The following is a 27,467-nucleotide window of genomic DNA, read 5'->3' as shown; positions in this document are numbered from 1 at the left end:
TCTTTTCGAAATTTTATGGGCTTGTTGTTTGTGATCTTAGCCGTAATATTGACGCCTGAACGTTCTGTTAAAAAAGTCGTAAAAGGTAGGGTATTATACTACTGACAACTCAGAAAACACATTACACGACGAGTCCCGAGTTCATTATTACGTCTCTACAGCCAATAAAATAGCGTAATCAGCTGATATAAGACCGGAGAACGAATCACAATTTAAGAAGCTTAATCATGATTGCCCAGGCCTGCGCCTTTAAGCGGTCAGTGATTATAGTTTTATTTTACACAGCCAGTTTTGGGAGAGAATACACGAAACCATACACTAACACTTAAATTTGCTCATAGTTGTAATACTGGAACCCAAGTGCGAAATAAGTAAAAATATTGAATTGTCAGCTTAACGCTACGGTTGGGGGTCTATTAAAACGTAAGTAAATTTCATACTTTTATTACAAACAATCTCAAAAAGCAGGAACACATTCTGCACATCACTGGTTAAAGAAAGGTTCAAAGAGTGTATGCCGGCTACTTTTCAAGACCTTAAACATCAAATTATTGCATCTGTAGATTAAAAAAAATAGGGGCCAGTTGACTCATGTGTTGCATTAAATGGACTGTTGTTTTGATGTACGTCACGCTATGTATGGTGCTCAGGTTAAATTCAAAGAGCCTCCAGGACCATGATACTTCTAACTTTGAACCTGTGCCGAAAACGTTTCTGCCTTTTATATAGTTCTTTAAATAAAATTATAAACTCTTCTTTTTATTTTTATTTAGCCATGTATTTGTAGGGGTATTTAAGATCAGCTAATTTTTATTTTATTAAAAAGTACACGTTTCAAACGCGAAAATCATCATACTGAATTTTCTAAGAGCAGCTTTGCCCATCGCAACAACTAATGCGCAACACTTGATGCTTTTTAGGGGACAGCAAGTATACCTTATTTATTACTGGGAGGGGAATTTTCGTTCCGTTTGCGGCTGTATTGTCAAAGTTGCATCGCACTCAAAACTGCGTTGCACTCGTCAAAATGGGTCTGCCCCACATTACACTGTGCGGCGAAACAAGGGCGGTTGGCAAACAACCTTACATTGAGTTAAGTTAAACCCACTGTTTAAATTTTGATTCGAGTAACGCTGCAGTCTTTCGCAATTAAAATCGCTACTTTTTTTTTGGATAGTCTTTACAAGAAAATATTGGTTTTCAGTCGAAAAAGCCAGATCAACGATTGCCATAAGGTCCCTGTTTCTACTCGGTTTCTAGGCCGAGCGAACGCGGAAGTGGCGAATGCTCTTTGGGGACGTGTAGAATGAATATGGTAGGAGTTCTGAAGGTCTTGAAGACAAAGCAGCCAACAAAAAAGGCGTACGATGATAATCGGGGACGTAAGCCGCCGAATGTCAACCAGGGGCGGATCCAGACCTCCATTTTAGGGGGGCGGTTCCTCGGTGTAAAACGGCGGGGGGGGGGGGGGGGGGGGGGAGTGTTTATATTTTTTTGAGGAGTTATCGTTTTTACTAAACTCGGATAACATAATATAGATCTTGAAAGCTTTTGTATCGGTTTACCTGTCATGGATGAACTCTGAATTAAAACCTTTCGGGTGACCACGCTAGAGGTAAGTATCTCGAAAATTGTGGTGACACTATCCTTTCTGAAACATGGGTTTCAGACCGACACTACGTGAGCAGTCGATTTAGGGCAGCTTAAAGACATTGTCTTGACAGACATTCTTTTTGGAGCTAGTGCTCAACTGCTGCGGCAACGGGAAGAGCGGCTTAAATCAGCGGAGCGAGTACGTTGCAAACAAGTGACAAAAATGGCCCGGCGGCTTCGACGCTGCTCGCGGCGTCAAAACACTGTTGACGCAGCCAGCGAAACGAACGCTGCCAAGCAAGTTCGTCGGTTGTTCGCCGTATATTTGGAATGTCCAGAGCGCAGCACATGCGGCATTGTCAACCCAAACTCGTGTTTTCACGTGTTCTGGATGCAACTTGAGAGAACGAAAGCGAATAATTGTTGAATATTTTTGAAAGCATGTTGCAGTTCGGCAACTATAACTTTTGAACTTAGACAAGACCTTAAACCAGCAATGGATCCTTCCAAATTATATTTAATGGCACTTCGTCTGGATATTTTCTGTATCAAAGGAACACTTACTTGTTTCTGGGTAGTTAGCTCATTCGTCAGGGTCGAGAGGACAGGTGCAGAGATATGATAGGGCAGAGCGGTTGTAATTTCGGCGAATCTCAACTGGGCTAAAGGCCGATCACGACTGCAGCATGGATGTTTGGGAGTCGGTGTTCACTCGAACGGGCACAGGCACTGTTTATTTAATTTATGTATACTCGCATCTTTGAAAGGGCTCGTTTTCCCCAAGTCCGTTCGACACATACATATTCGCTCCTGCAAAGCCGCGCGAAAGCTCTGCCGTCAATCCACAGAAGCCGCGTTTAACTGGAAAAGACGGCGCCAAGGGGAGACAAGGAATAGCGGGCGTCTTTTCTAAAATATGTCCCGCCACCCTAAGTTGAAACGGCATTGTATTCGCAACTCCAGCGCGCCGCTCGCCCTCCCGCGGACGAACGGAGAACCAGAGGACCGGGGACGGCAGCGGCGGCGGCGGCGCGGAAACGGTGGCAGGGACTGTCGGCCTTGATGCGCGAAGCCGTTTTAACGAACAAAAGTGAGCGCGTTAAAAAAGGAATTCTTGTGCTCCGCCTTGAAACAGCGTTGCACGAAGGACCGGGATGTCTAATTCCTTTAGGGACTTTTCGTGTATCGCATACGCTGCGGATTTCTGGTCTTGTGCATGGCCGCCAGCTCAATCTGTGCTCAACGTGACGGAAGACGCTCCCGCTAATGAAGAATAACTCTTTAGTACGGTCTACGGAAAGTCTATTGTTTGCCATAAGTAGGAGAAAACTCGTCGCGCAACGGTATGTCGAGCAACACAAATCGGGAATGGGTTCGTGTTTTAAGGCCGTTACAAGGAACATGACTATTTATTCCAAGCACTTTAAAAAGGCAGAATACTCGTACTTGCTTTCAGGTAACTACAAAGCAAATAAAGAAATGCTCGAAGCATTTTAAGTGCGTCTGTGTTAGCCAGTCATTCGTGACGAGAGCTTAGAACGCTCAGTTTTGGCCAAAGGGACCGCAATGTTGCCAATAACACGGTACAAAAAAATGAACAGTATATTAAAATATTTATTTCTGATAGAGAAACAAATAAAAACCCTTACCACGCCGATTATGTTAATAGGCAGTATTCGCATAGCGTACGACACCCCTAAACTTCAGTTGGACGTACAGCGCACTGACGTTCAACCGGCGCTACCAGCTTTCACGAGCTGCTTGATAGCCGAGTTGTGCAACTTATTAAAATAGCTTAAATAAGTGTAAATGACCGCAAAAAAAAAAAAAAAGTAATAGGTTTTTTTTTGCCCTACTGCAGAACCTCGGTGTTTCCTTTTTTTTTTTTTTTGTACTCTTTGATGCGTACTTTAGCTGTTTAATATATTACATTGCGCCGTCGTCAAGCTTCCCGTAAAAGTTGGGGCCGTCAGTTTGACGTCAGTGGGCTGCACGGCGACCTGAAGTTCTGAGGTGTCGAATATGTGACAAGGGGTGTAAAAACTACAACATTTTTTTCTTTTAGAGCGATGAGCACGGCAACGCTCCTGGAGCGCACTGAAAATAGTGTTTCAAAGGCGCAGCGCGAGCTTGCGGTTGTAATGGTACACCGCACGGTATAGCGTGCGGTGTACCATTTTGTTACCACAGGCTATAGCCCTGCGGTAACAAACTTTCTATCAATAACCATAGAGCAGTTTGATTACGTGTTCTAATACACTAAAACCGAGACGCTGAGCAGCGAGTTGTGAGGCTGTGACGCGAAAACACAAATACAGTGAACGCTGCTCTTCCGAAGCTTGACGGTCACCGTTCGCGGCTCTCCTTTTAGAGCACTAATGGCCAGGCAAAGCGCAAACATAACTTCATCACCCTCAAAAATATTCTGCCACAAACAGTAACGTGGCCGGTGCCTAAAACGCGCTCGCTCACCACAAAGCTTCGCAATTTGAGGTTTCTGCGACTTTTAAATAATAACATGCTCATTTTCCTAACGTGCATTGGCATCTCCGTCACCTGTAATATGATCCCTCCCTAACCGCTTCGCATTTGTGGACAAATAAAGCATTTTAAGCGCGCTGAACAGCGTCAGCGCGAGCAGGCGCACGGGATATCCTGGAGAATCTATCCCCGTCTCTTCCGCCATCTTGGAACTACCGCCCCGCCACCTATAGACCTTTCCAGCGGCAGTCTCGAACGAAGTGATTCACCGTGCGTGTTTTTGGTTTTGAGAGTGTACGTCAGTGTTGCCCGACTGCGCTGAGCTGTGGAGTTTCTCGTCAGTGGTCTGTGGCAGCCTGCGTTGGCGTAATTCCGGACGCTGGTGGCAGCTGAACTGCCCCGTTTCTTTTTTATCTTGTGTTCTGTGGCGAGCATAATTTATAGAGGTCTTTAAGAAAGCAGTGCTCTAGTTTTGGGAACAAAAACAAAGAAATGAAAGCTGTTTTGGTGAGTCCGTGCGCGACAGAACAAATGCAACTGGAATGTTTGTTTCATTTTATGTTCATCGTTTTACGGCACCGTACACTCAGCCGTCTCAATCTATAAAGGCCAAAATATTTGACCACACAGGATATCCGTACTGCATGAATATTCCCCGCCCACAACATAACATTCAATGAGTCTCATCAATGGAACAAAAAATATATTGTACATACCCCTCGGTGCAGCGTTATCCGAACAGGATTTGAGAAAGGTCTCAAATAACACAGCGTATCCAATATACAGTGTCGACGATGGTCACTTCACGACGATCGGACAGAATCCGGCGTGTTTTGGGGAACATGTAGAAGAGAGCTCCTTTTTTTGCACAGCTTCATAGCAAATGAACGAACGTGCTTATTCCGTCGCCACACCCCGGACCCGACCCTATCAGCTAGTTTTTTCGAAGACCCGGAACACAGCCGGCTTTTTGGAGATTATCTCGACGGAAATAATCCTCCAAGCACGTCGAACTGCCTGCGTCGCGGGCTGCTTGACGTTCGCTCTCTTCGTTCGTTTCCTGCGAAGGCCGAGCGGGCTGCGAGCCCTGGTATTCCCTGGTTCTCACAGTGGAAGGTAACATACAAAGGGTAAGCATCCTAAACAGGCGAATAAAAAAAAAAAAAAAAAAAACTTCAAAGAAAAGCCGCCGAACTCCGAATGCAAAATGCAGGCGGGGAGTCCACGCTGACCGGGTTTCCCCAGCTCAGGCGGGTGCCAGAAATTTCTGGCTGATAGGGGTCGCTCGATTCGCAAAATGGCGGCGGCCAGAGCGCTCTTTTTGGAAAGGTCTATAGGGCGTTGGAGTTGCGAATACAAATAAATGCCTACGGCGTCGGCTTGAGGACCCCATGTAAGCAGCCTCCAGCCTTTAGAGTGCTCGTACCGTTTATCTTTCTTTTATTAGCTTCCCGCCACGAGAAGTCGTACCGCAGGCAGTATGAAGCCCATTAGAGGAAACATCTCCCCATTCTGGCGCTCGTCGGCTTCTTTCTGTATTCCGCGCTGCGGCGCTGATCCCCAGTGAGGGATGGAGGCGAGGACGAAAGCGGGCTTATGTTTAAGGCAAGGTCATGGGGAAGTCTGGAGCGTCTTCAGGAGAAGCTCAGACCCAGACTACACTGTACCCAGAGCATTTGCGTCCTCTCTTAGTTGATCAGTTGAGAAGAAAAGCAATTGGTCACCTGGTTGTACAAGCTGCACCCCCCCCCCCCCCCCCCCCCCCTTGGAACGTCTCCTCCCGGTACATCCCCTCCGCCCTTCCCTTGGCAATGAGCACACCGTGCCAATAAGATACCTTTAGTGAGCCCGTCGGCGACAGCATCTCCAAGCAAGCCAAACAAGACATGCCAAAAGACAAGCCCAGAACCACGAAGAAACCATCAAACGAAAAGTGATGAAAAGGCGGCCGCCAGAGAGGAAGGATAATCCGCTACCCTTGAGGGAGGCTGCTTGGCGTCTGCGTTTGGGAGCTTTCAGCGCACAATTTTTTCGCAGGCAACCCCTAAAGAGAGAGAGGGAAACAGAGAGAGAGAGAGAGAGAGAAAGGTATTTTTCCCCCGTGCTCGACGTGCTGGCCTTGTTTGGAAGTGTGCCTGCAGCCGAGGACCCTGATATTTAGTGCGCCTCCCCACTGTCTCTCCACTTCGAAACTCCTAGCGCCGTCCCTGTCGGAAAGACGTACCGTGACCTTGACGGAGATGAACCCCACTATGGAAGCGCCCAGCAGGCGCGTCCATCCACCGCTGTTTTAATCTTTTGTTTCTCACGTCGATTGCCTTCGTTTTTTCTTCGAGCTGACGAAGAACCCCGGGGGGGGGGGGGGGGGGGGGGGGTTGCCTGGCGAGGCGTTTGGGGGGGGAGCGATCGCCCCACCGCACCCCCCCCCCCCCCCTTGGATCCGCCACTGATGTCAGCGCGGTTAATAGATCACGTATCTACTCTTCCGTCTGATTTGTTCTGTATAGAAGGGATCCGATAGTTGACCAGACGTTCAGTGGCTATTGTCAGGCCATTGAAATAACAATGATGAAAACAATAAAAAATCTGGAATTGTATTATTGTCTCAATTTATTACTCTGATTTTTATGATGTAGATGAAAGGCCGTACGCCAGCCAAGACGGTTCTTTTCACCGCCTGCCGTATCCTCCATATCCTCCGTAGCCTCCGTGACCGTGTCCGCCATAGCCACCGTAGCCTCCGTGTCCGCCGCCGTGGCCGTAGCCCCCATAGCCTCCGTGGCCACGCCCGTAGCCTCCATAGCCACCGTGACCGTAGCCGGCCAAGGCGGTGGCAACAATCATGGCAAGGACCAGGGCGAGAGCGAGAAAACGCTGCAACAAAAATTGAACTAGAGATATGCTTTTGGTATTCATGTCACATACCTTAAACATTTACCTCTGGGAACCCGAACTTTATTTTATCATAGAAATAAAAAATGCCCTCGCCGAGATAATTTCGAGGGCAGCTATATGGTATAATAACGGCTTATCTGATTTAAATCTTTAGAAGTATACATTTTCTCAAGCCATTATCATTATTCGTAGATGACAGCAGTCCCTGTGCCACAGTAGCGTGGCTGCATCAAAGTCCCTGCTCAAATGAATATTTTGATCATGTAAACATTTAAAAGACTATATTAATTGGGATTCAGTACAGGTAGGAATGATAACTGGCAGTTTTAGAGACGCAAATGGCTACTCGACTGGCAGGAATATTGATGAGCAAACCACAAAACGAGAAAGGGGGTGTAAGCAATGCCAAACATTTGGCTTACATAGTACCCAAAGGCGTGTGTGAGGCAGTTTTCTACAGGCGCGTTTCAACTCCAAAGTGGATCGTTTAGAGTAAATTAAAATTTGCGTTACCGTATTATTTGTGGGTTATGCAGAATTCAAAGTGCACCATCTTTTTGTGAGGGGTCACTCTTGCATGAGGGCAGTCCAAGAACATACTTGATTACAATTATAATAAACATTATTTACCAGTTCCGCTATATTCTTAGTATATGCAGACGTTACATTTTATGCAATTCTTTACAGTGTGACATACATTGACTAACTACTTTGCTTCTTTTGTTATGTGCGAGTTGCCATTGCCTATACATTTAGCATTCAACACAAGGAAACTAAGTTACTTAAGCTTTATGACCCTATAAAATAATTAAAACAGAATAGGACTCGCCCAACTCACCATGTTTTCGGTTGAAGCCAGCTGGAACTAGAAGCAATCTCGATGTGATGTCCACAGCTTGGCCAAGCGCGTATTTATACAAGGCAGAAACCTCGTCACGTGTGCGTTCGCGTCTATTACGTCACGATGGCAAAGCGAACCCGCATGAGCCACGTCGCTGGCCCACTTCATAACAAGCGAAAAGAAAGCAGGTTAAAGAACAACATTGAACAGGTCATCACCGGAAGTCGTGTATGGCACCGACACGCTTCTCTTGATCGGGTAACAACGACGATTTCTTTTACTACACGTGCACACGCACTTGAAGAAAGGCAAGGCGACTGGTGCGAAACTGCCTCTCGCTCGTAAAATCCCCAAAAACAAATATGTCGAAGTGCGCAAACACGCTTCGGGGTAAACAACTTGTCGTAGAGTGTCGCCTTTTATTGTTGAGCGAGACAAACGACAATAAAATGAAAAGAAAATTGCTCGCAATTGCCTTTTTTTTTTCGAATTGTTGCTTAAGTGCAGCGCCGCGTCTTGTACTTTCGGGGGCTGCAAGTTTGTTTTGTGGCGATCTGTTCTGGTTTACTGGGCCTAGTTTCAATAGAATGGCGCCATTAGGGGACTTTTGGTGTGATTTGGTGAACTTCAGCGACCCATATTTCGTCGCCGGTCTTCATTCTACGACAATAGCATTTGAAATATTTAATGAGAGTTCCAATAAATTGTTTCAAAGTTTGCACCTCCTGGCGACGTAATTGGATAGGGTTCATTTATTGAACGGGAGGGACATAGAGGGTTTCTGTGCTTTTGAAACCGGCTTACCGCGGGCGATTACAATGTCCAACCTTCATTTCACCTGTCACTATCCTTCGTTTAGTAAAACGCCGACGATTATGCCGGTGTGTATAATAAAATATCAAATCAATCTTTGAATTCCTAAAAGATTCAGGGTTTCTCATATCTGACGGGAATGCCAGCTCTACACTCTAAGAAATGCCTGCGCGTCTTCTTACCCGCAAAACACTCGAAGAGCCAATATCTGCGATCTACGAAATCAGCTCAGCGAATGATGGGGCGGAACATCTGTATATACCTCAAAATTAAGTGTGCACTGTGGCATTACGCAATGCAAGCATTACGCTTTGCATTACGTAACTCCACTCGCAGACTTCATTTTTTGGCCTAAACGGATGTTCCGCCTCATCATTCACTGAACTGATTTCACAGATCGCTGGGATTGGCTCTTTGAATGTTTTGCGGATAAGTAGAAGCGCAGTCATTCCTTAGAGTGTAGTAATTACAGAATATGAAATCAATTTTATTTGTTGTGAAATAAATCAGAAATGTTCCTACAGTCATCATAAAATAGATACTTGACAGTTTCTTCTTCCTCTGAGGATCTCCGTTCGAGTTCAGAAACGACGTCCCATCGTTGAGGTCACTTTTCACGGTTGAGGTCAGCTGGACCTTTCACGGTCATACGCCGGGCATTAGGTAGGTAATGAAGCGCATACAATATACGAAGTACCGGGTGTTTGTGAGAAATCCAACGTCGGCTTTTCGCACCGCAAAATTAAACTAGACATTGAGGGGAGCTCCAACTTCGACAAAACGTAGCCCCAGCCGTTCAGGAAAGATTCCAAAATTTTAGCACCAACCGTTATCTTATTCAAAAGTTATAAGCGATTTTCTGAAAATTTCAACAAAAAAATGGCGGCCGACGGAGCTTTTGAATACACGGAGCTCTATCGCGTCAGAAATTGAAAACGGGTGAAAATAGCTAGAACCCATCTTTTCAAATTGAAAATTTCAAAACAATTCACTTACAACTATGGAAAAAGATAACGGTTGGTGCTGAAACTTTGGCATCTTGCTCGAATGGCTGGGGCTACGTTCTGACGAAGTTGGAGCTCCCTGCAATTTCTAGTTTACTTTTGCAGTGCGAAAAGCCGGGTACGTTTTTTTCACGAACACCCTATATAATATGAACAGTATGGTGGATGAAATATGTTGCTTTCGTTTTTATATATACTATCTTCCAACTACATCGGTATAAGAGCGTGTACTTTTACCACATTAAAACCATTTGCTTTATTTTTAATGTATGCCGAATCTTTAGCTTAACACCTGTGTCTAGTGAGCATATCTGCGCACTTATCAATTTGGTTGCTGTTTTCTGAGGTGAAAGGAATAAGCTACTAGATCCAGTCGTATATTACTTATAACTAATAACTTTTTAGGCTAATTTTATATTTTGGTATAGAATTCGTAAAGTAAAAAAAAAGCCTACTTTAATTCCAAAATAACTTTAGCAAAGGAGCGTTTCAGAAACTTTAATGAGGGAAATATGGGTCAACCACTTTAGTTTTAACGCACTGTTTTACTACTACAACGTAGTACACAAAACACGGAGCTTTCAGAGGAGGGAGTGTGAATCACACCCACCTCTCCCTTGTTCGTCTTTGGTATGCCCTACCGCTAAACCAAGGAATAGGAAGTGTTTACTTGTACATCAAGTAACAGTTATTCTGAATGCTTAACTGCCAGTACTTTGGAAAAGGTCTCTTCCGCAAAAGCGGCAGCACCCCCCTGCCTTTCGCAACTACCCTAATTTTCGTACCTGAATATTGTGTGAGTATCTTATTTCAAAGTTGTAAGGATCCAACGTAAACAATGGGATGGCTAAAGCGACAGGGCTTTAGTCAAAAAATGTTAACAAACTAAATATCGTTTTTTTTTTGTGGAAGTTAGCATATCGAGAGGTTATGAGACGTTGCGCTGCTGTCACCGAAAACTTAAGAAACAGAGGGCATGATGCATTTGTGACAATTTTAATGCGAAAGCATTAACTGTTCCATGGAGCGAGCCGACGTCATCATTTTGAAGCTCGCCAAACGACACCTTAAATTATTTTTCCAAGTGAAGCCAGCTCCCCCAGCTATGGAACCACACGAAAAGCCTAGACAACGGCACCTAGTTTACCCGATCCCAAAGGAGCGGAGTAAAGCTGATTGATTTCGCCTTTGATCCCATTGGCTGGTGCGCGTGGACGAGGTTCCCACTGGCCGATGTGCGGGTCAGTTTCAACGACCGCCGCCCCATGGAGCTGCGTGCCCGCGCCGCGAGCGCGCCTTAGCACGAAGTGTCCAAAGTCAGAGCTGCGAGGACAGCTGGGAGAGCGCTCGCACGTCTGACGTAAATACGTCACAAACGAAGCACGGATGCGAAAGAACGGCGCGCATGCTTTCGCATTCACAATCCATAAGAAGTGCTTAGGTGTACCTCGAGCCTTTTTTCTTCAAAATTCGCTCTTTGGTATTCTTATTTTCTAATGCCACCATCCATAGCCTCCTCTTTATTGGCAAAGCCTGGCAGATCGCCACGAGACGCGGCCGCCGAAAGTGAAAAGGTAAAGCGACAGACAGGGGATGAGAGGAAAGTCACATAACGGACGCCCCGCTGCGGCGAAGCGCCGAAACACACTTCTCCCGAGCGATGGAATGTCCGCTCGTGCTCCTCGCGTTACCGCTTCTTTTCTCGTCGGGTTTGAAAACCATGTTTCGGGTCCTCGCCGCCGCAAAAACTGCGAGCTGACTACAGGTTCCCAGAGAAATGCTCTGTGCTACCAGATCCTCGCGCTCCGAACCCGCGACCGTGCACTCTATGGCTCCGTCGTCGAACTGCCAGGCTTTGCGAGTATAGAGGAGACTATGCACCATTTCACTGGCCTCGGAGCTATGCGAAAAGCAAGTCGTCTGCTTTTTGCGCCGGAGTTGCTGTGACGTCAGAACGACGCCGAGCTTTGATTGGTCTTGATATTAAGGATAGTGGGTGGACCTCGATGCTAGATGCCTTGAGTTCAGGGTTGTAAAGTACCTAGGTACAAGTAACTGCAAATCGGTATCTAGGTACTTTTGTTGTACCTGAGGTACAAACTTATGTACTTTCATTTCTCAGTATCTGTATCTGTATCTTAGGTACATTTTCCAGTAATTTGTAACTAAATGAAGTTGCTTTTTACACGTACTTTTCTATTCACTTCGTCAAAATCGTAGAAAATACAATATAACATATAACTGAAAATAAATAATAATTGCAGTCGTAAAGCAATTAAACATCACGGAGTGTTCCCATTCAATAAATCAAACTCAAATTTTGCACTTTACAAAACTAAAAATTTTGTGAAGAAAAAAAAACAAAAAAACTGGGAGGACGATTAACCTTCGCCTTTAAGAGTTGAAGGCGATAGGGTTATCGGGTCCCGTTCGCATGGCCTTCTCAATCGCTTCTCATGCACTTGAGTCCCACAACGACCTAGTTCTTATAATACAACACGCCCGAAGCGATCGAGGAGCTTTTGCCAGTGCTTTGATGCGATTTTACCCCGCAAGGTTTATTTATGTGTTTGCTCGGCACGCGCTAACAACACTCGATGCGATAATGCCTTTACCCTGACACAAACAGACATCGAGGCACTCTAATGACGGCAGGATCGCAGTGCCATTCCCAAGCCCTCCGTTGCCTAATCGGTATCATGTCTGGCTCGCAGCCGAAGGGTCGTGGGTGCAATCCTGCGTAAATTCTTAAAAATTTTTATTTAAGGCAAAATAATCAGTTTATTAAGTGGGATCATTTGAAACATGCGGCGACCATTAATTCGTATGTCTTTAACCACCTTCGTTCCACGCGTGACGTCACGTTTGACGTGAGCGTTGTGGGTTGTTTGAAATTCCTGCTCGAAGTCATGTGGCTGTGACGTCATGACCCTATCGACCATTCAGGAATTTCCCGCCACGCCACTGACACCTCCGACATCCGACGTATTTTCTGTGACACGAGCTCCTAAACGCACTCGCGTTACAATATTCTATTACTTTCTAAAAACGAAGGAAAAAACTTGCGCGCTTGAAGGCTTTCAAGCGTCGTTGCGTTGCGAAGGTTAGGTGCGTATGCACTCGACTCTTCGTTTCTCCATGCGGCCGACGTCTTCAGGGCCCGCCGATGGCTTCGATGCCAGTGCTGGTGCTGAAGGGCAAGCCACGTCAACAAGCGAGTTTGAGCGGGGCGTCTTGAACAGTGGAAGCTGTGTCCGCGCTGAGCCAATTGGAGCGTGAGAGTAAGGCACGTGAGGACTCAACTCCGATGTGGACATCTGTGCAGCGCTGTCACGTGCCTCGCTCCAGTGACCTTATTGCCCCCCCCCCCCCCCCCCCCCGCGCGCCCTTCTGTTTTGCCATTTGCCAACTTCTACTGAGTTGGAGGCTCCTCCAGTGGCTGTTTCTCGCCGACTGTATAGTACACCAAACTTGCTCCGACAAGAAGTCTGGACTGTTTCAAGCACATGCTGCTGCTAAAAAGCGTGTTCTTAAAGTTCAACACAGGGCTTCTAAGCGGTGCGGCGGTGGAGCGCGTTTTTAGCATAGGAGGAACAATTGCTATTACCAAACTGCGATCGAAGATGTCGGATGAACATTTCGAAGAAGCCCTGATTCTGAGGTAAAATCGAGCACTCAAGTGAAAAAGACAGTCTTCGAATGCTGTGGTGAGCGTTTTGCCTTATTTCTCCCATTGACACCAATAAAGCACGTTTATCAAACTTGTTTTTGTTTACATCCCAGTATACAAAGGATTTAATTCCAATAATAATGTGACGAATTTGAGAAAAATACTTGACGTGAAAATAAAAAGTACATTTGAAGTAACTGTACCTGTACCTAGGTACATTTTTAAGTGAGCAGCTAGATACGCACCTAGGTACATTTTCGTATGAGTAACTGTAACTGTATCTTAGGTACATTTTTGAAGTAACTTTTACAACCCTGCTTGAGTTCTTTTAATATATTTTTCGATCAACCAATAAGAGCTTGGAGTTCTGACATCATCGCAGCCCCTGTGCAAGAAGGAGACCAACTTGCACTCCGCATTATGTAATGCTCTGGATTCGCCACGCTCTGCGTTCCTTAAGCTGTCCGGAGCATAAAGATTTTTTTTTCACTAACATGAGACTAAAAAACGCTAGAAGCAAAGCATTGGTACGGTTGAAATATCACGTGCACCAGTCGCGAATATTGAATAAAGTATATTTCCGTACGTTTGTTTTCCCCCTTACTCGCATGTCCTAATGACAAATAGGTCTGCCATTTTGTTTTCATTAATGCGCATACCCCCTATAAATTACGTAATATACCCGAAGATAGCCCACCGAAAAAGAAAAGAAAGTTGGGTGAAAATTAACTAGTGGGTCCTCGGCTATGGTCATCTCGGAGGCCATGTGTGACCATATCCGGGGACCAGAAAATCTGCCAGGCGCCACCACCTCGTACAATCCCCAAACCGCGCGGTCTGATGGCGCAACCGTGGCACGCCGGCAGGTGCCTTGTTGGGCCCGTGCGAGTAAGATTCATTATAACTCTTAGTATCGGCGACTACATACAGCTTTTTTTCCTGATCGCCCCCATCATCTTATGGTGGAAATAAACACTATTATTATTATTATAAGTGATAGCCTATTCCATAACCGTACTATTTAATCTGTGCGGCATTTTCTTCAAGCACCCTGGCTAGCAGACGTTCATGCCAACGGGCCCAAGCCCATCCTTGCGGGCGACCCAGAGTACCTGAACTTTTGAGAATAAAAATTAATATTATTAGTTGTGCGAAGTTATTAATGTTGACCTTAACACATGCTTTTCTCATTTTAATTTGATGCAGAAGGGGAAACATTCTGAGTGTGTTACAAATATTAAAGTTATGAGACATTACTTTGACTATTTGTACTAATGATAATGAGACATGGAGGCAAGCTGAAGATATTTCTATTATTTCTTTATTTTGAGTAGTAGCGCTCAAAGAATAAATTGCTTTGTTAATGATCTACTGATAGTACAACACACAAATTGAAAAAGGGTCAACATATCTGTGTGAAATAAAAACATCAATGCAGTCTCACATTTTAACTCATCCCCAGAATGTTTGTAAAAGAATACAGGTAGACGCAAAGTGTGAAAACCAGTTGCAGAGAAGTCATAGACTCATTGTTATAAAAACCAGAAGGATAAAACAATAAGCAAACCTAGCCATATCTTTGGGGGACGTGATACACAATTCAGTAGCACATGGAGAATAAAAACACTATTAAGAATGTTGTACAGCGACATCAATGATAAAAACAAAACAAAAAACATTGCACCGCAAACAACGACCGTAAAAAATACATGTTTACAATGTAGCATGCCCAATGTAAAAGTAACAATATTACCTGACGATTAACAAACCGCAAACAACACTCGGTTATGAGTCAGAAACACATGGCTAATTAGAGTGGCATATACATTGTAGAAATTTTTTAAATGTCGATTTCTTTTTAGATGACATTTTAATCAAATAATAAAAAATCAATTAGATAATAATCAACTAAAATAAATGATTATCAAATATTAAAAAAAATCAAATATCCATGTACTCAGTTTACAAGTCAAGTCAATTTTGATATGGGGATGCTTAGCCAGCAGAAGGTCAGTGTGCGTTATTTACTGAGCAAAGTCACTAACTATTCCATCTCAAAAGAAAATAAAATGGACCACTTTTATTTAAGTTCCCTATCATAATTCATATTTTGAAGACTTTCATTCACACTGGCTTTTTTATTATTTTTTATTATTTTCCTTTTGACATAGGTCTCCGTCATGCCATTCGCTATGACGTGATAGCTGGCATTATTGATCCACCTTCTGCTTGGCGAGAATTTTTCTTTAGCCGGTCGTTCCGTATCCTTGTCACCGGTAACTCGTGGAAGGCGATTCCCGTCGACGGCCGCGTGCTCGACTTGCGTGGGGATGCGCAGAAGTACACCAAAACGGCCAGTTGTTGAGTGCCTCTTTGATGTAACCATCGATGTCAAGCGTCGTGGTCAAGTGATGTTATACGCAGAAAAAGCACGCGCTCACGTGCGCAGAGCAACGGATACTAGCCTCTTCAGGCTACCCTCGACTGTAATCCAGCAAAGTGGAGATGCTAAGCAGCGCCGCGCGCTGCTCTGCGCCTCCAGCTAACTGGAAGCATTTATGCCTAGGTCATGATTGATCCGAGCACTGCGATTAAAAGAAATAAGCTATCTTTCGATGTAAAAAAAAAGAAGAAAAAAAAAAGAAAACGAACAAATTAAGCTAAAAATAAGGGTGGGCCACCTTTTGGGGGGGTGGTCATTTTTCGGGATTTTACGGTAAATATAGTTTTTGTTAATTTCAGAAACTGCTCCTGGCTCATTGAAGTGCTCGCCGCTTTGTAGATCAGTCTCAGAGAAGAACGCATTTCTGTAAACGAATCACCACTGATGCGTTTTTGGTGGCGAGGCTTGTGACAAAACGCTGTACGTGTGAGCTCGCCTTAAGCTCCGCTGCATCGCTTTCTTTATTCAGCAGGTACCGGTTCAGGATGTAGCGATCCCAGCCGCTCCTGTGGTGGGGATTGGGCACGTGACTGGTCTGAATGCCGCGGCTGCGAAACCGAGAGAGGATGAGGTCGTAGTCGTACTCGGGGTAGCGAAGCGAATGCTCCATCAGGTCTGCGCCGACCTCCTCTTCAAGCTCGCTCATTCGAATCGGAATCACGTAGTCGATGGCCTGGACAGAAGAGCCAGAAAGACGTGTCCTCGGTCAAATTCCACTGTAATTTGTCTCACCTTAAGTCAGAGCGCTGTCAAAGTCTAGATGACGATGACACATACACGCAGACAAAAAGCCAAAGGTCAGGGCGCTCTCTCTGCATTTGATTAGATTTGTCGGCGATAACACGAGCATGAAAGTACGACAAAGGCCGTGACGTTGCGCTGCTGGTGTTGCTTGATTGTACTATTCGGCTCGCGCGTCGTCTCCGTTTTTACTTAAAGTGCAGTAATGTGTTGGGATATATTCAAACTTGTTTGACTGTTACCTAGGATATAGACTGATGTCACTTCCAGAGTCACAGAAAGGCAGAGTTGATAGCCATGATGAAGCGACAAGAAGCTCACTGTTGGTCTACAATTTTGAAGAATAAAAACCTACATTGATTGAATAAGAAACCCTCTAATGGCAAATTCATATTCAAAACGTCTTTCTACGTTACGCCTTAATTTAAATGCCGCTATGTAAAACCTTACTCCCTAAGGCCGAAAGTCTTTTTTGTTTTTGTGTTTTCGTTAAGGGAGCAGTCAACTTTAAGTTAGAAAGCTCTAATACTGGTCGCGCGTCTCTTTACTGTCAGGGCGCGAACATATCTTCGAGTGACTTATGGCAACAGCACCGCGTACTAAACTACAGAAGATAATGCTGATAAATGTGAAATGAATGCAGAGTTCCCGTAATGACTCGGAGATGCGATATGCGTCATGAGACACCGAGCATAAACCTAATTATGCCCAGAGTCACTGATAGACTGAGAACATCAGAAAGGCCCTTCAGTTCTCCTAGAGCTACTGAATGCTCCCAGAATACCGAAACTCCCAGGCTCGAGACACCACGATGGCGGCTCTAACCCCCTTTCTTTAATGTGGTCACCATAAGCGCTTAGGAAGCACGATTTTCCGCAAAAAAACAAACGCAAAAAAAAACTCTTTTCGTACGAAATGTTTTTAGAAGTTAGTGCAAAGTGACAGGAGCGTTATGTTTTTTTAACATTTTCAGTTTACAAGGCTTAGCGGCACAATTAATATTGTTTTTATACAAACCTGCCTCACCGGTAGTTTCAGGTAGCGCGTCCGGACCTCGCCGCGTCCTAAATTTGATGGTAATTCGCGGCGCGTCCGCTTGAGAGACGGAATTGGTGGCCGCCCTGAAACACCTTATACACTGTATATGTATTGGCGCCAAAATGGCCGTTCAAAGCTAAAATTGAACAGTAACCAGCGGACACTATAGGCCCGTTGCTCTCGGGAAGGAGGCACGAACCCGTCCCAAAGACTACGAAAGACGCGACCATGTTATGCTGGCTGCACCATCCTGGCGATAAAAGAGGCGCTGTATAACGTTCGATTATGCACGAGCCACCTTCGAATACAAGCGTCTGTCAGCATCTTTCCATGCGCCATAAAAAAAATGTAAAGAAAACCGCAGTTTGTGGTTTTAATTTTTCATGAAGCATTCCTTTATGCATTATTATTTGTATAGCCGGTACTCACTGGACGCCATATTTAAGGGCGCTGTTTAGAGCGCATGCTCAGCAATCGCGAACACAGCTATGGCCGCTAGCGAATACTCCATATTGTTTTTTTCATACCCTCCGTCATCACGAATATTTCACTTTGCGTGATAGCGGAGCCGAAGTTAGATGCAAAACCATGTTCCCTTGAACAATGCTGGCACTGTACGTGCGTGCGTGCTTGGCAGGGACACTGCAAGCTTGGAGATTGCTCTTCTAGCCTCCGCTACGCTGACACTTACAAAACGAAGTATATAAGAAAAGGTAGTGGAAAAGCGTAATGGGGGGACGCATGTTGGAAACGCGAGCCACAAATATTCTATTTTGCTCGCCTGGAGCGCTGCTCGAAACTTAAGAACTACGGGCCTATCGCGATAATCTGGCAACATTCAGTGACTCTAAGTTCTCCCAGCTCCAGCGCGAGCTTCCTACCTTGGAGAACGCTTCTGCGTATCATGATCTTTGAGCGTGCACATGCAACCAATGGCAAGACGAAATGTAACGAGCGCCCTGCTGTTTTTCTCCTGTGAGTAAAAGCCCATCCACACTGCCCCATGTTCTTACGTTAAATTATGTTACGTAGAAGTCGCCGAAACATTCGTGGCTGGAATGTTTGCGTGGCATGCTTTCTTCTTGAACTGGTAGCCTCGCTTACTTCAACGTAATATCTGGTAACGTAACGTAACGCAAGACAATGAGGGCAGGGTTAACCAGCCTGGTGCCTTCATGTGCGCTTTGCTTGAGGTGATTACATGTGACCATTCAGTTTCGAGCGCTTTTTTGTTTTGTTTTCTTCTAAAGAGCGTGCAAAAACGTGTCCCTGCATGCGCTCGTGCCGCAGTCTGTGCTACGGCGAGATATTGTGATCGGCGATTTTCTTCCATTTTTCCCCGTGAGCGCGTGCTGTCGGAATCGGGTGCTCCGATCACCCTTAAGCTGAGATTTCAGCCATCGTCACAAGCACTAGAGCTTGAGGTTGCTGCTTTGAAGCGTTCATCCTCAGAACGAGCACTCGCGCCCGCACTGCATGTCTCAAAGCCAGGAGCGCGGGCTAGCTTGCGCTTCAAGCTTTGACTGTAGTCTCAGCTTAAGTGTGAACACAGTATATTAAGGATGGCATCCACCTAAACAGAAGGAAATTGATGCACACTACTGGGAGCGACTAAACACCATTCCGATATATACAAGTCCTCAGCCCAGCGTGCGATCTCCTCAGCCCAGAGGGCGTATGTTCGTCCCCTCGGAAATTGAGCAAATGACGCGCCACACGCACGAACACTGAAAAGATAAAAAACCGGCCAGGGGCGATTTTAAAAAAAAAAAAAATGTTAATGTTTAATACAGACTTAAATGTGCACTAAAGATGTTTCTGAGATCGTCTGTTCTTGGTGATAAATCATTCTACGGGATCTTAACTTCCAAGAAATAATAAAAAAATATTGCTCGTGGGACGTCTATTTTTGTACTAAATATGTAATAGAAGTTTGTAACCCGCCCCTTTCTGAGCAAACAAATCTGGAGCACAAGATCCAGAGGAGGCGCTGCGACGCCTCTGCTGCCGGCGCCTCCACTTGCGATTGGCCGACGCGCGCCCGTCGTCACGCCACCGGCACCTCCGCTGGATTCCGTGCTCCAGATTTTTCCGTTGAGAAAGGGGCGTAGTGAAAATTTCAATCGCATTTTTAGTAGGGAAAGAGACGTCGTACGAGAATAATTTTTCGATTCCTGGTATGCTAAGATCCAGTAGAATGAGTGATCATCAAGAACACACGATCTCAAGCACGTCTTTAATGCCCCTTTAAAGGCGTTGTCTCAGCCTCTCACCTTGAGTAGCACGTAGCTGACCACGACGCTCCAGGCGGTGATGCAGAGAGCGGTAAGCGCCTGAACGCCAAGCAGATACACGCCGCCACCTTTCAGCAGTCCGCTGTTCCCCGACGACATGACAAGGATGGTGTCGGCGTCGATGAAGACACCAACGGCCAGGAGGCCCCAGATCCCGCCGACGCCATGCACCGCTACCGCGCCGACGGGGTCGTCAATCCGGGCGTAGTCCATGGCCGACGGCACCCAGCAGGCCAGCAGCGCCCCCATGGCGCCCACAACGATGCTCTCGTAGGCCGAGTAGAAGCCGGAACCGGCTAGAATAGACCGATCTCACTGAACGTTCGGCGCATGCGTAACGCCGCCATACGTTTAGTTCACAGGAGGCGGATGACAGTGCACAAGAGGACTCAGGTCGTCTCGTGCTCTACTCGCGCAAAGCTTTAGCGAGCTTGTCGCACGTGCAGAAAGACAGAAGTTCCGTCCATGCACTGCGGCAGCGGTGGCGTAGTAAAACTGGCTGGTGACATCGGTCTATTGGCGAGCGTGGCTTCGTGTACGCTTCTTAAAGCGCCAAAAATTTTAGTAATTCTATTACACGTATTAATATATTTGAATTTGAGGTTTTCTATACCTGGCTTGGCGAGTGTGCCTGCCTAAAGTGGCAGATATATTAAGCAAAGCATGCTCTTAAAGTAAGACTGACACCCCAATCACGACCATTTTTTCTTTTAAAGCGATAGTCTTACGGGTGACATTTTGCAGAGATTTCGACCTCGTCCCCCTTGTCGTCGCCACTACGGCCAGGGCTGGGAGTCGATTGAAACTCCTAACCCGATTAATGGGCGCCGTTTAATCGATCGATAGACCTCTAGCTATATTACCAAAGCATCAGGGAGGATGCAGGGTTTGGTGTTCCACGGGCGTCACGTGCTGGCCTCAGCAGTAGTAACTTTTCTAAAGCAAATACCTAAAACAAATGGCATCTTGCACGCGCGTTCGTCAACGTTTTGCCTTAGTTATTTGCTTCGAACCTTTTATACTGGGAAGGCGTGCGCGTGTGGCCCGTAGAACACCCATCCCTGCATTCTCCTTGATGCTTGGGGAATATAGCAATAGGTGTACTGTTCGATTAATCGATCATGTTAATTTCCAGGCGTAATATCGTTAGAAAATCAAAAGCATATTGTTCCTTTTATGCTTTTTTCATGGGATGAGCACTGCAATGTGCATTTTCAGCTGGGGATAAGCATGGTATTATTTGTGAGCTTTCCGTCGACAAACAGATTAATGTTTCCGTTTTAGAAAAGGGTTTTAGTAGATCGTTTTGATACCTCCCATACCCCCGATAATGATACAATGTATCTACAAATGCGGCAGCGAAGTATCATGTATCGTTATTAGAGTCATCGGAACGATCTACTGAAACTTTCTTTTAATAAAAATCATTGAAGTAACAAAAAAAAAAAAAAAACGGAATGTCGTTATTTTGGTTTGGTTCACCCGGTTTCAAGTTCAACCGATTAAGCAGTAAAACGAAAATCGCGATTAAAGCGTTAATTGATTAATCTAAAGGTTAATCGATCAATCTCCCAGCCCTTGTTTCTGCTCTTGACGTGAGGCCAGGGAAGGCGGGTTTTTCTGCCGGCCGCCCCGGCCTTCCGCCAATAAGGGCGCGACGAATGTATTCTTTCGTGTCGTCTACGTAAAATAATTGTTTTCAAACAGTACTCGCGTTATGCGAAATCCCACTTTGGCAGTATCCAGTTGCTACGCGCAATGTTGGATGGTCCTAGAAACTTCTACTGCGCTTACCCACTTCACGAATCACCGAGCACTGGTGGAGGCCGCCAGTGGCATCCGCGACGCCAGCCACGACGGCTATGTGAATTACCACGTCGCACTTTCGTCCTCAGGTAAACATGACGGTACCATCCCACCCGCATCAGGCAACCGTGCTACAGCTATCGCTTTCGTTTCTTCTTACATTGTGGTGAATTAATATGGCGTCAGGAGACTACCCAATGAATATTTTGCTACAGAGTCAGGTATGTTTTAATAAAGCCGAAATCTCAACTGGGTTAAAGCAAAACCGAAACATGAGCACGGAAGCCTATGGCCGTGACATGTGAACTGATGTGGACGATGTGTACCGAGTCGAAGGGAGAAATGAAGAGGAGGAGATAGTTGCCGGGAAACACGAGGTTACACCCAGCCCCGCTTTTTTGTCTTCTGCTTTTCCGGCGTGTTATGCACACGACGACGATTGCAAAGTTGCGTGCACAGTTTGTCGTGTGATTGTTTCGCACTTATATTTCTTCCGTTAGATGTTTTGCGCTTGAAGATCGGTTGGCCGGCACCAAGAATGACAGTTCCGAGGTAGCGGCCCCCCGTCTTTCGCAACGTTAATCCGTCGTTCGCTGCCATCGCGTCGTTAAGCCCGCGATACGTCACCATATTGAGAATGACGTAGTACATGTACTACTTAGTGTAATCTGTGCAACATTTTTTTTTTTCTTGCGGCCAACGTATTTCCAGTTTTTCGGAGGCCACAAAATCCTGGCTCATACATATATATATATACATATATTTTTTTTTTTAATTGGAAGTGTGTTTTAGTTTATCCAAGACTTTGTATATATTTGGTACGCATAGTTTCAACGCCACGTAGCCATGGAAGAGAAAGTGAGCACGACTGAAACAGGCCAATTCTCGACCGGCTCTTTTCGGGCGGAGAGAAAACGTTTTCCGAGCCGTAAATTGCGTTCTGTGTAGTTGGGCTGTTATAGCTCATGTTGAAATAAAGAACTCGGAGAGCATACATACCCAGTCTGTGTTCCTTTAAGATGACAGTGATTATAGTTTGAAATGGCATTTTCTTGCACCCAAAAGGGAGTAGCTTTGGAAACCAAAATTTGCGGCTACTTTAACGACGAGCTTTGATTGCTTGACGCCAGTGAGAGAAATTAAACATCCGTTCGAAGTAAACATTGCTCTCCACCTCGTGGTGAATAGATAGAGCAGAATGTCAAGGCGTTGAATGCATTACGACGTACTCTTATATGGCCCCATGGGAGCATGCGGTTTTGTTTATTTATATATTCTCAATACCTTACTGCCTCGTTAAGAGCATTTGGTAAGGCGAGTGGCACTAATAAAATACAACATTTTATATGAATAATGAGATGAGATGGTACAGTTGAAAATATTACTATCAAGTTATTTCTTAAATTTATGCAGCTGCCAGACTTTGGAAGAGTGTGTAACAGAAAAAAAAAAAGGCTTTGAGCAACAAATATCTCTTACACGGCTGTGGCGCTTCAAGTGCATTTTGGCCACGTGTACAGCAAAGCAATGCAGAAGAAACACGGGATTGCTTTAGACAGGCCCATTACTGGAGATGTGTCTCGTATCGCTCCATACATACACAACATGGAAACCTTCAAAGTGCCTGCAGTATAGCCGCCTTTTTATTTGTAGACACGAGGTGGTCTATATTGTAAGTAAAAAAAAACGGTGTTCCAAAACACTACCGCATATTATATCATCTCTCTGTGTGGAACACGATCCGTCAACAAAGGAAACAAAAAGATGTGACGTTTGTTTGCCTTTTTTGTTGGTAAAGACGAGTGAATACAAGAAATATTTACCTGTGACAGCGACAAGGGCTGTTAAAATGGCGTTCACAATGTCCCCTACCAAAAACTTTTTGTTTATGAAATACCTGTAAGAAAAATCAGTACCATATGTTGTACGCAAAGTCAAATTGATTTGCAAATCAAAAGTGAAAAACGTGTGTGGGAATAGCCACTTTTATTAGTATAATGGTCGACATCATCGTAAGCTACCGATATAATGCACTATTTCAAAAGATACTTACGAGTATAACACTCCAACAACGCCTCCTCCCAATGAAGCATTGATTGTTGTCACGGCAGCTCTATAAGCAATCACAAACCGTTAATTACAATGTATATAGAATTTTCATTTCAGCGTCAAATAGAACGGTAACACTAACTGTCATGGTATATATAAGCTTTAAATACGGACAACAAAATATGAAGCGTAATTTATTAGGACTCAAAATTTTCAAGAAGATACATTGCAAAATCTTGACTACCTGGAAGCGTACTTCCACTTGTCATGTCGTACTCCGAATGAACTGCCACAGTTGAACACCAGCCATCCCCACCTAAACAATGAATAAAAAGGAATACAGCGCGACAATTAATAAGGATATACATTAACTTCATTCATAGTATACCTTTTCCTTACTCTCACCAGAGTGTGAACATTCCCAGCAGCACGTTCGTAGGTCGACTCATTTGGGTGTTGAACGTTCCATCGTACCTCCCGCGCCGTGGGCCGAGCAACATGGCCGCCACTAGGGCGGACGCTCCCCCGAGCAGATGCACGCATCCAGACCCGGCGAAGTCCAACGCACCTAGCTTCTTGAGGAACCCGTGGTTTCCCCAGACCCAGCCGGCGGGAATGCAATAAACGATGGTGTTAAGTAGGGAGAAGACGCAGTAGGCGTTGTAGTTTGCCCGCTCTGCCATGGCGCCCGAAACGATAGTTGTAGCGGTCGTGGAGAAAGAGAGCTGGAAGATGAAGTTGGAAAACACGACGCCCATTTCTTCTGGTTCTGCGTCCACGAGGAAGTGTCCCGTAGCGCAAAAGGCGTTCTCTGTGCCCTGGCCATTGCCGTACTGAAGACCGAAACCGAAAAGCCAGTAAGTGAGACCTCCCAAGATGACGTCGGCCGCGTTCTTCATTAGGATGTTCACTTCGTTTTTCTGGGAGACGCAGCCGGATTCGAGAAGCCCGAAACCTGAAAACGGGTGAGCTCTTACCGATTTACGCTACGTCTATTTTTCGGATATAATCCATTTGCACCATGAAGTTTAAAAAAACAAGAACACTTGCAATGTTAACCTTAAAGAATTTTCAAAATGCAGCAACTAACGAAAACCAACTCCAATAAACGCCGAGTTAAAAAAAAATAACAACTCGAAGATCGCTCCGAATTGTAGAAGAAATAAACTACAAACACACAAAAGCTTAGTTATAGCGTAAACAAAGTACCACAGAACCAAGCCTTGTGGGAGTCCAAACATTACATAGACCTTATTATCGTTATGTTATTTATAGATTGAGATGTATACCTGATCTCGTAGAAGTCAGTCGCACACTAAAAAAGTAAACGCTTCTGGTTAGTCTTTTCTGCCATCAGGGCTCACATTTTTGGCAGACATAAGTATAGCAAGTGCACGGTTTTGGCGAACTATAAGGGTTCGAATTTACGAGCGTCTAATCACATGCTGCTGAGTTCGAAAATTTTGCTTTACGCAAAATTGAAAACCAAATACTTATGCTAGTATCAAGAGTTGTGCAGCCGAAAAGGCGCGACCGCCTCTTCAGGTGCAGCTAAAACTACCTTGAAAATGGGAAATTGGAAATTGATTTTTAGTTCACATACTGTCTTAATAGGGTAGTTAGTGTACTCTATTCACGACAATGAGACAACGGTAACAACATAGGAATCAAACATTTCTGCCTTAAATGATCAACGTCGGTGCCTACGTATTTTTTTGCTAGTTGCTTACGCTACAGACAAAAGTAGCCAAACGCTAGATTTATTTTAAAACAAAGAAGAAAAACAAAACGATTCGCTGTGTATGCAGTTAGGCAATTTTGTGCAAGCATAAAAATTTATCGCCGTATTAAATACAAGAGATTAAAGCTCCCGTAAATACCTCACGTGACTATATGTGTTGATAAATTTTTACCTGTTTCTGGGGGCACAAGTGTTACCTGTTTGCATGGTAAAGATGACGATGGCTGCAGTGAGGACCCAGGTGGCGTCATCGTAGGTGAAGTCCTCCTCGTCTGGTAGGGATGTCGGATTGACCGTCGTGACATCCAGGCTGTTTGCCATAGCGACGAACGCTGCTCCGTATAACTATGAACCCTGAGACTGCTTTGAGTTTCCCATAAAATATCTTAAGCTTCTGCTCTTTTGATGCTCTTCTTACGCACCTGGACAGCATTAAATGGTAAAGGTACCTTTTGTGGGACGCATGGCGTCCTACTTTCAATACTTCTTGCTTTTGTTTTGGTACTGGCAAATGTACGCCACAGCTAAATATTTAAGGTTTCTCCTTAAATTGTGTTCTTGAAATCGTTTTCGTAGTTCGTGGACAGGTTTAATGATCTCCAGTTTACCGCTAAAGACATAGACCGTAACGGTACCCCGGCATTTACTTTTTTTTTTACTCTGATCGATTCCTTTAATCGATGCATTCAACAACCTTCATTCGGTCACGAATTACCGAGACCTACCCAGCAAACACAAGTGGCTACGCGGTAGGAGATGTGGGGAATGCCGACTGAACCTAGAAAAAGTTCCATGAATCGGATCTTTTTTTATTGGCTGATACACGCATGCACACACGCTCATATCGGTTTTAAAGTTTGATGGGAAGCTGCGGAAGTTACATTTTTAATAATTACATTCCACTCACACCCCGATGTGTACAGTGAGTGCCTTATACATTTCGTGCGCTGTTACTAATTTAACACATGTAGTTAAAATCTGGGATTTCCCTTGCTGCTACCTGTCTTGGAGAATCACACAACGCACCGGTTTGCCAACACGCAGTCATTGACTGACTCGTAAGTTCGGTTGATACATTTATTACTTCTTGGAACCGAGTGCATTAAACGCTCTTAAAATCTCACACGACGAAAGAACACACTGGCGCGCTGGCTTCATCTATTCTATGCGGTGATCGTTGAACAGCACTTCACTTGAACGAAAGGTTTTCGGTATTTGAGAGGTCAAATGCATTTACTACTTATGATTAAGTGGTCGTTTATAACATGAACACAATTGTTTCAAGCCTAAAAAAATTATGTGTAAAAAAAAAATATGGGACCGCCAAACATTCCACTGCTACCCGATAGGTGTGCCAGTGTGTCCTCTCATTATAATAGATTTTAAAAGGTTTCAGGGCACAGAGTTCTAAGAAGTCGCAAGTGTGTAAACGGGGCTTTATCGCCACGCGCCACGATCCGAAAAGCTCCTCGCATACTTCTCCGGCGGCCTTTTATCAGCGGCGGAGCATCGCTCGCATGGCCAATTACGCTTCGCCACCTCGCGGTAGAAATCACGAGAAACGATTTAACATACGGGCAACCTGGTCCAACCTCTTGGATCGCCAGGTTGGCTACAAAATCTTAATCTTGTATTCGTGCTCTTTCGCGTTCTTGCGGGTTCGTTCTTCAAATTATAAGCCTATGTAGCACACGCTGTCTGAAAAGAAAAACATTCACAGGTTCCTCCAAGGATCAATACGATTCTGAAAGTTATATTTCTTCCTAATTTTGTAACTAAAAATAGCCAAATACAGGTTTGTGAGGCTGTATTTTCTTGACATTTAGTATTATTATTTCTATGTTGTCTCATAATCATATCTAATTTTCAAGCCGCATTAAAGTTGGCTCGACAACAAATCATACTGCTGCGACTGTAGCTTTTCTAATATATTGGTTCGCGATTTTGTACTGAAATAACGTTAAGCTTACGGCACAAATTTTTAGTTATATTCGAATGATTACACATTAGTACTAAATTTACAACGCATAGTGCAGTTGAAATTTATTCCGATTTTCA

General features: G+C 44.8%; 1 pseudogene; it reads right to left on the bottom strand.

Moving 5' to 3' along the window:
* Positions 1-6,744: 6,744 nt before the first annotated feature.
* Positions 6,745-25,730, bottom strand: LOC8042711 (annotated as a pseudogene).
* Positions 25,731-27,467: the final 1,737 nt, after the last annotated feature.

The sequence above is a fragment of the Ixodes scapularis genome, unplaced genomic scaffold, assembly GCF_016920785.2.
Source record: "Ixodes scapularis isolate PalLabHiFi unplaced genomic scaffold, ASM1692078v2 PGA_scaffold0__279_contigs__length_252992795, whole genome shotgun sequence".
Classification (NCBI taxonomy): Eukaryota; Metazoa; Arthropoda; class Arachnida; order Ixodida; family Ixodidae; genus Ixodes; species Ixodes scapularis.
This window is presented reverse-complemented; position numbering and strand designations above follow the sequence as displayed.